The sequence below is a fragment of the Bos indicus x Bos taurus genome, chromosome 7, assembly GCF_003369695.1.
Source record: "Bos indicus x Bos taurus breed Angus x Brahman F1 hybrid chromosome 7, Bos_hybrid_MaternalHap_v2.0, whole genome shotgun sequence".
In the NCBI taxonomy this organism is placed as follows: domain Eukaryota; kingdom Metazoa; phylum Chordata; class Mammalia; order Artiodactyla; family Bovidae; genus Bos; species Bos indicus x Bos taurus.
Window position 1 is genome coordinate 54,609,829 of NC_040082.1, and position 10,093 is coordinate 54,619,921.

The 10,093-nt window shown below is 39.0% G+C and overlaps 1 pseudogene; it reads left to right on the forward strand.

Annotated features, from left to right (window-relative positions):
* Positions 1 to 1,454: 1,454 nt before the first annotated feature.
* Positions 1,455 to 1,579, forward strand: LOC113896715 (annotated as a pseudogene).
* The last annotated feature ends 8,514 nt before the right edge of the window (positions 1,580 to 10,093 follow it).

Genomic DNA, 10,093 nt, shown 5'->3' on the forward strand with positions numbered 1-10,093 from the left:
CTATTTAACATAGTCTTGGAAGTCTAAGCCACAATAATAAAACAAGAAAAATAAATATAATGGATCCTAATTAGAGTGAAAATGAAAGTCACTCAGTTGTGTCTGACACTTTGCGATCCCTTGGACTATACAGTCCATGGAATTTTCCAGGCCAGAATACTGGTGTGGGTAGCCATTCCCTTCTCCAGGGGATCTTCCCAACCCAGGAATCGAACCCAGGTCTCCCACATTTTAGGTGGATTCTTTATCAGCTGAGCCACCAGGGAAGCCCAAGAATATTGGAGTGGGTCGCCTATCTCTTCTCCAGGGGAATCTTCCCAACCCAGGAATTGAACCGGATCTCCTGCATTGCAGGTGAATTCTTTACCAGCTCAGCTACCAGGGGATCCCTAATTGGAGGGAAAGTGTCAAAACTGTCACTGCTTGCAGATGACACAGTACTCTATATATTCTAACGTCTCAAGACAAAAACTATTAGAATATATTAATTCAGCAAGGTTGCAGGATACAAGATCAGAAATTTTGCATTCCTATACTCCAATACAGAGAAGGCAATGCCACCCCACTCCAGTACTCTTGCCTGGAAAATCCCATGGATAGAGGGGCCTGGTGGGCTGCAGTCCATGGGGTCGCTAGGAGTCAGACACGACTGAGCAACTTCACTTTCACTTTTCACTTTCATGTATTGGAGAAGGAAATGGCAACCCACTCCAGTGTTCTTGCCCAGAGAATCCCAGGGACAGGGTAGCCTGGTGGGCTGCCGTCTCTGGGGTCGCACAGAGTCAGACATGACTGAAACGACTTAGCAGCAGCAGTAGCAGCATACTCCAATAAGGAATTAATATAAAGGGAAGTTAAAAAACAATCCCACTTAAAATCACATAAAAAATACTTATGAATAAACTTAACCAAGGATATGACAGATCCATACTCTGGAAACTATAAGACTCTGATGAAGGAAACTGATAATGATTCACTAACAGGGAAATATATCATATGCACTTAGATTAGAAGAATTAGTATTGTTAAAATGGTCATACTACCCAAATTACAGATTAAATGAGATCCCCACCAAAATACTCATTACATTTCTAACAGAAATAGAACAAATAATCCTAAAATTCACATGAAACCACAAAAGCTCCTGAATTTCCAAAGCAATCTTGAGTAAAAAGAACAAATCTGGAGGTAGAATACTCCCAGATTCAAACTATGCTACAAAGCTACCATAATAAATTAGCATAGTACTGGTGCAAAAATAGACATTGGTTCAATGAAACAGACTAGAGAGACCAAATACCACACCTATGGTTAATTAATATATGACAAAGGAGGCAAGAATATCCAGTGGAGAAAGAATAGTCTCTTCAGCAAGTGGTGCTGGGAAAACTGGACAAGTATATGGAAAGTGAGATTAGAACATTACCTCAAACCATATTCAAAAATAAACTCAAGTGCTCGCTTTGGCAGCACATATACTAAAATTGGAATGATACAGAGAAGATTATGGGACCTAATTAAACTTAAAAGCTTCTGCACAACAAAGGAAACTATAAGCAAGGTGAAAAGACAACCTTCAGAATGGGAGAAAATAATAGCAAATGAAGCAACTGACAAACACCTCATCTCAAAAATATACAAGCAACTCCTACAGCTCAATTCCAGAAAAATAAATGACCCAATCAAGAAATGGGCCAAAGAACTAAACAGACATTTCTCCAGAGAAGACATACAGATGGCTGACAAACACATGAAAAGATGCTCAACATCACTCATTATCAGAGAAATGCAAATCAAAACCACAATGAGGTACCATTTCACGCCAGTCAGAATGGCTGCGATCCAAAAGTCTACAAGCAATGAATGCTGGAGAGGGTGTGGAGAAAAGGGAACCCTCTTACACTGTTGGTGGGAATGCAAACGAGTACAGCCACTATGGAGAACAGTGTGGAGATTCCTTAAAAAACTGGAAATAGAACTGCCTTATGATCCAGCAATCCCACTGCTGGGCATACACACTGAGGAAACCAGAAGGGAAAGAGACACGTGTACCCCAATGTTCATCGCAGCACTGTTTATAATAGCCAGGACATGGAAGCAACCTAGATATCCATCAGCAGATGAATGGCTAAGAAAGCTGTGGTACATATACACAATGGAGTATTACTCAGCCATTAAAAAGAATACATTTGAATCACTTCTAATGAGGTAGATGAAACTGGAGCCTATTATACAGAGTGAAGTAAGCCAGAAAGAAAAACACCAACACAGTGTACTAACACATATATATGGAATTTAGAAAGATGGTAACAATAACCCTGTATGCTGCTGCTAAGTCTCTTCAGTCGTGTCCGACTCTGTGTGACCCCATAGATGGCAGCCCACCAGGCTCCCCCATCCCTGGGATTCTCCAGGCAAGAACACTGGAGTGGGTTGCCATTTCTTTCTCCAATGCATGAAAGTGAAAATTGAAAGTGAAGTCGCTCTGTCATGCCCGAATCTTAGCAGCCCCATGGACTGCAGCCTTCCAGGCTCCTCCGTCCATGGGATTTTCCATGCAAGAGTACTGGAGTGGGGTGCCATTGCCTTCTCCGATAACCCTGTATAGGAGACAGCAAAGGAAACACTGATGTATAGAACAATTCTTTGGACTCTGTGGGACAGGGAGAGGGTGGGATGATTTGGGAGAATGGCATTGAAACATGTATAATATCATATATGAAATGAGTCGCCAGTCCAGGTTCGATGCATGACACTGGATGCTTGGGACTGGTGCACTGGGACGACCCAGAGGGATGGTATGGGGAGGGAGGAGGGAGGAGGGTTCAGGATGGGGAACGCGTGTATACCTGTGGTGGAGTCATGTTGATATGTGGCAAAACCAATACAATGTTGTAAAGTTAAAAAATAAAATAAAATAATAAAAAAATAAAGAAATCAGTGTGTGTGTGTGTGTGTGTGTGTGTGTGTGTGTATGCAATAAGAAAAAAATAAAATAAACTCAAAGTGACTTAAATACCTATGAAGGACCTGAAACTAAAAATACTCCTAAAAGAGAACAAGGGCAGAACATTCTTTCACAAAAATTGTAGTGATATTTTTATAGATATCTCTCTCAAGGCAAATTAAATTGAAGCAAAAATAAACAAGTTGGACCTAATTAAACTTAAAAGCTTTAACACAGCAAAGGAAACCATCTATAAAATGAAAAGACAACTTATGGAATGGGAGAAAATATTTGCAAATGATATGTTCAAAGGGAGATAATATCAAAATATATAAATAGCACATACAACTCAATATTTTTTAAAAACCCAAACAAAAAATGGACAGAAGATCTAAATAGACATTTTTCAGAGAAAACATGCAGATGGTTAACAAGTACATAAAAAGATGCTCAACATCACTATTATTAGAGAATGAAAACTAAAATAACAATGGGATATTACTCCACATCTATCTTCAGAATGGCTATTTGCAGGAGTCTTAATTTGTAGAGTGACTATGAAAAACAGTTAGGAGGTTCCTCAAACAACTGAAAATAGAACTACCATATAATTCAGGAACTCCACCCATGGGTATATATCCAGAAAAAATAAAAACACTAATTTGAACTGATACATGTACCAATGTTCATAGTAGGATTACTTACAATAGCTAGGATATAGAAGCAAACCAAATTGCCATTAACAGACAGATGGATAAAGATGTGGTTGTATACATGTACAATGGACTATTACTCAGACTAAAAGAGAAGGAAATTCTGCCATTTGTGGATGGACCTAGAGAATATTATGCTTAGTGAAATAAGTAGACAGAGAAAGACAAATACTGTATGTTAAAACTTGCATGTGAAATCTAAAAAATAACACAAGTGGATATATATTCAAAACATAAACAGAATCACAGATATAGAAAATAAACTAGTAGTTACTAAAGGGGAGAGGAGAGAGGTTGGCAAACTAGGCTATTTGATTAAGTGATACTAATCACTGTTTAAAATAAATAAGCAACTAGGATATATTGTATAGCACAAGGAATTACAGCCATTATCTTGTAATAACTTTTAATGGAGGGTAAACTGTAAAAATGTTGAATCACTTTGCTGTACACCTGAAAATAATACAACATTGTAAATCAACCATACTTCAATAAAAATTGTCACCTGGATATTAGCTGCTTCTGGTCATTTTGCCAATTAATTCTGATATACAAAGTGCTTGGCATTCAGCAAATTTTTCTCCTAAATAGTGCCTTAATTTATTTTGCCGTTTAGAAAAATTTATTAAGCATATGCAATGTCATGCTCATTTTACTTGGTATATTTCCATGAACAAAGCAACTAAGATACCTGTTAACATAGAGATTATATTCTAGCAAAGATTTTTTTATTGTGACAATTTAAAAATTACACTCGAATAAAAGGAAGAGCATAATGATCTCTGATGTACAAAGTGTTCAACCTCAATATTTATCAACATTTGTTAATTTTCACTCTTGTATCCCTCATGTTTTTTCCCTAAAATATTTAAAAACTAATCTCAGGCATCAGTCATTACATCTGTAAATTTTTTGCTTGCCCCAATATACTATTTACCTTTTGTACGTGTTTCTATGTGTATATTTCATACCATCCTAACTGCCATCAGTATGATTCATACTCCACCCTTTATCTCCTAGATTACTGGAATAGTTCCAACTAGTTTTGCTTCTGCTCTTACCCCTCGAGTGTCTACTCTCAACACAGCAGAAAGAATTAGCTTTTTAAAATACAATCACGTCATTCTGTTTAATACCCTGCACTGGCTTCCTGTATTATTCAGAATAAAAGCCACCACTAGACCATTCAGGTATGACCTAAATCAAATCCCTTATGATTATACAGTGGATGTAACAAATAGATTCAAGGGATTATATCTGATACATAGAATGCCTGAAGAACTATGCATAGAGGTTCCTGATAATGTATAGGACTGGTGATCAAAACCATCACCAAGAAGAAGAAATGCAAAAAGGCAAAATAATTGTCTGAGGAGGCCTTACAAATACTGAGAAAAGGAGACAAGCAAAAGATAAGGAGGAAAGGAAAGATATACCCATCTGAATGCAGAGTTCCAAAGAATAGTAAGGAGAGATAAAGTCTTCTTCAGTGATCAATGCAAAGAAATAGAGGTAAAAATAGAATAGGAAAGACTAGGCATCTCTTCAAGAAAATTAGAGATACCAAGGGAACATTTCATGCAAAGATGGGCACAATAAAGGACAGAAAAGGCATGGACCTAACAGAAGCAGAAGATATTAAGAAGAGGTGCCAGGAATTTACAGAAGAACTATACAAAAAATATCTTTATGATGCAGATAACCACAATGATGTGATCACTCATCTAGAGCCAGACATCCTGGAGTGGGAAGTCAAGTGGGCCTTAGGAAGCATCACTGCAAACAAAGCTAGTGGACATGATTGAATTCCAGATGAGCTATTTCAAATCCTAAAAGATGATGCTGTGAAAGTGCTGTACTCAATATGCCAGCAAATTGGGAAAACTCAACAGTGGCCATAGGACTGACAAAGGTCAGTTTTCATTCCAATCCCAAAGAAAGGCAATGCCAAATAATGTTCGAGGTACCAAACAATTGCACTCATCTCACACATGAGCAAAGTAATGCTCAAAATTCTCCAAGCCAGGCTTCAAAAGTTCATGAACTATGAACTTCCAGATGTTTAAGCTGTATTTAGAAAAGGCAGAGGAACCAGAGATCAAACTGCCAACATCTGTTGGATCACAGAAAAAGCAAGAGAATTTCAGAAAAAAACATCTACTTCTGCTTCATTGACTATGCTAAAGTCTTTGTGTGGATCACAATGAACTGTGGACGATTCTTAAAGACATGGGAATACTAGACCTTCTTACCTGCCTCCTGAGAAATCTGTACACAGGTCAAGAAGCAACAGTTAAAATTGGACATGGAACAAGAGACTGGTTCCAAATTGAGAAAGGACTACCTCAAAGCTGCGTATTGTCACCTCGCTTATTTAAATTATATGCAGAGTTAAATTCAGTCACTCGATGATGGTTGACTCTTTGCAACCCCATGAAATGCAGCACTCCAGGCTTCCCCGTCTATCACCAACTCCTGGAGCTTACTCAAACTCACGTCCATCAAGTCAGTTACGCCATCCAACCATCTCATCCTCAGTCATCCCCTTCTCCTCCTGCCTTCAATCTTTCCCAGCATCAGGGTCTTTTCCAATGAGTCAGCTCTTTGCATCAGGTGGCCAAAGTATTGGAGTTTCAGCTTCAGCAGCAGTCCTTCCAATGAATATTCAGGACTGATTTCCTTTAGGATGGACTGGTTGGACATCCTTGCAGTCCAAAGGACTCTCAAGACTTTTCTCCAACACCACAGTTCAAAAGCATCAATTCTTCAGCTCTCAGCTTTCCGTATAGTCCAACTCTTACATCCATACATGACTACTGGAAAAATCATAGCTTTGACTAGACGGACCTTTGTTGGCAAAGTAACAGCTCTGCTTTTTAATATGCTGTCTAGGTTGGTCGTAACTTTTCTTCCAAGGAGCGAGTGTCCTTTAATTTCATGGCTGCAATCATCATCTGCAGTGATTTTGGAGCCCCCCAAAATAAAGTCTGTCACTGTTTCCACTGTTTCCCCATCTATTTGCCATGAAGTGATGGAACCAGATGCCGTGATCTTAGTTTTCTGAATGTTGAGTTTTAAGCCAACTTTTTCACTCTCCTCTTTAATTTTCATCAAAAGGCTTTTTAGTTCCTCTTTGCTTTAGGCCATAAGGGTGGTGTCATCTGCATATCTGAGGTTATTGATATGCAGAGTACATCACTGGAAATGCCAGACTGGATGAAGCACAAACTGGAATCCAGATTGCAGGGAGAAATATCAATAATCTCAGATATGCAGATGGCACCACCCTAATGGCAGAAAGCAAAGAGGAACTAAAGAGCCTCTTGATGAAAATTAAAGAGGAAAGTGAAAAACCCTGGCATGCTTCAGTCCACGGGGTCACAAAGAGTCAGACGCGACTGAGGAACTGAACTGAACTGAGGTTGGAAGGTATCCAATATGCTACTGGGGAAGAACAGAGGGCAATCACTAAGAGCCCCAGTAAGAATGAGGCAGCTGAGCCAAAGCAGAAACAACTCTCAGTTGTGGATGTATCTGTTGTTTAAAGTAAAGTGCAATGAGATAGCATCACTTACTCAATCGACATGAATCTGAGCCAACTCCAGGAGACAGTGGAAGACAGAGGAGCCTGGTGTGCTGCAGTCCATGGGGCTCTAAAGAGTCGAATACAACTTGGCGACTGAAAAACAACAAACCAAGAACTAAAATCTTATCTTACCTGGTTTCCCATTAACTTTCTGACCTTATATTACATTCTACTGCATTTTGTCCATTTTATTTCTGAGCTGTACTGCTTTTCCTGCTGTTCCTTCAACATGCCAGGCATGTTTCCTTATGAACTTGCTATTCTCTATTTCTGGAATGCTATTTCTTAACTCCTTTATTGGTAATCCTCACTAAAATATCAACCTCTTCAGTATTTTACATCTTCCTTCCACAACCATTTTTTTGTTGTTGTTTGTTTGCTCTCTAGCATTATCACTTGGTAACTGCTTTAAACTGAAAAATCTGCATCCTCCTGAAATTCATAATTTGAAATCTAAAGTTCAATGTAATGGCATTAGGAGGCAGGGTCTTTGGGCTCAGATGGTAAAGCATCTGTCTACAATGCAGGAGACCCGGGTTCAAGCCCTGGGTTGGGAAGATCCCCTGGAGAAGGAAAGGGCAATCCACTCCAATACTATTGCCTGGAAAATCCCATGGACAGAGGAGCCTGGTAGGCTACAGTCTGTGGGGTCACAAAGAGTCGGACATGACTGAGCGACTTCACTTTCACTTTCATGTCATGAGTGTGGAGTCCTCATGATGAGATAAGTGCCCTTATAAAAGAGAACTCAGAGAGATCCCTTGCTCTTTTTGCCATGTGAAGACAAGATGAGAAGTTAGTCATTGGTGAACCAGGAAGCAGGCTCTCACCAGGCATTGAATTTACCAGCATCTTCTTCTTAAACTTTCCATCCTCCAGAATGGTGAGATATAAATTTCTGTTGTTTATGAGCCACCAGTCTATGGTATTCTTATACAGCAGCCAAAACAGACTAAGACAATAACTTATTTTGTTTATTACAGCTCCCACTAGAATGAAAGCATCTTGAGGACAGAATTTATTTCTGTTTTGTTACTATCATATTCTCAAACACTAGGAACAGAACCACTCAACAAGAACCACTCAAGGAGACACTAAATAAACAGTTGTTGTGTGAATGAGACATAATTATCATTGTCATGATTATCATCTTCTATATCTCCCATGCATGTAGGCATTTTCTTTGGATTTCGAGCTGTGTGGTACCTCCTTCCTTATTTATATAACTGCTTCTTTTTGTTTTCCATTTTATCCTTTTAATAAATAGATTGACAAAAATCCTTAAGCACTTCTGTGTCCTCACTTTTTCTACTCCAGTGGTCAATGGTATGATGGCAGTACCTCTAATTACCTCACTAGAAAATTATTTCTCTAGGGCATGGAACTGTTTCTGGTCCTCCAGGCACAGAGACATCAAGAAAACAAAGTTAATTAGGCACTTCAGAGTCTAGACAACTGCTTGACAAAATCAAGCCAAAGAACTTCCATTTTACCCTAGAGGTTGGTAGAATCAGTTTTTGTGAGAAGTGATCAGAGATGCCCTGGTAGAAAATTATGCTAATCAAGCTATCATTGAAAGATAATTCAGCCATGAAACGTATGGTCTGCCCTTCTGTCTAGAGGGAAGGCTGCTGACATTCTGTTGATGAGTCCCTACCTTCCTAACAGAGAACCAGCTCTGCATTAACACCAAGAATTTTCTTCTCCCAGCTTGCTGAGCTCACATCTTAGCAGGAGCTAATAAACAAGAAGAAGGTACATTAGAATATATTTAGAACAGTGGTTCTCAACTTTCAGATCATTCTGTCTCCAAAAGTAAATCTGCCAATGCCTGGAAACTTTATGGTTGTCGCAACTGGGACCATGTTACTGACAAATAGTGCTTGTTGACCAGAGACAGATTTCCTGGTGGCTCAGACAGTAAAGAATCCACCTGCAAGGCAGAAGATCCAGGTTCAGTCCCTGGGTTGGAAGATCCCCCAGAGAAGGATAATAGCTAACTGCTCTAGTATTCTTGCCTGGAAAATTACATGGATAGAGGAGCCTGGCAGGCTATAGTCCATGGGGTCACAAAGAGTCACACACAACTGAGTGACTAACAATCACAGAACAGAACAATGGTTCTCAACTGGAAATCATTCTGTCTCCAAAAGTAAACCTGCCAATGTCTGAAAACTTTCTGGTTGTCGCAACTGGGGCCATGTTACTGACATCTAGTACATGTTGACCAGCAATGTTGCTAAACATCCTGCAATGCCCAGGATAAACCCCCACAACAAAAACTTATCTGGTCCAAAATACCAGCTGTGGTTCAGTTGAGAAATGCTGATATAGAAGAATGATACCTTTAGGTCTACAAGTTTTACTCATATCACGTGACTTAAAAGCAACATAAAAGAATGAATTGCCAGTATCTTCACTTGACTTCACTTCCCTCTTGTTCTTTTATCTCTTTCAGCAAATTTTCTGAGGCTTCTTGGCTATTTCTTTTTATCTCCCAGCTCTCAAAGTTGTCACACCTCAGAGCTCAATTCTGAATCTTTTTACTTTATGTATTCTCTCCCAGTTAGTCTCATCCAGTCTTGTGACTTTCAACACCACTGATATGTTAATGATTCCTAAATTCATACCATTTCAGATTAGAACTCTAGACTATACATCCAACTGTCCAGTTGAATTCTGTTTATGCCTATTAGACATTTCAAATGTAATATGTCTAAAATTAAACTTCTAATTCTCTCCTTCTTCCCAGATCTGCTCCATCCGGTCATTCAGTTAATGGTAAGGTCCAACATATCACAGTCATATTTTATCTTTCTTTTTTTTTTATGTCCACAGTCCATGTGC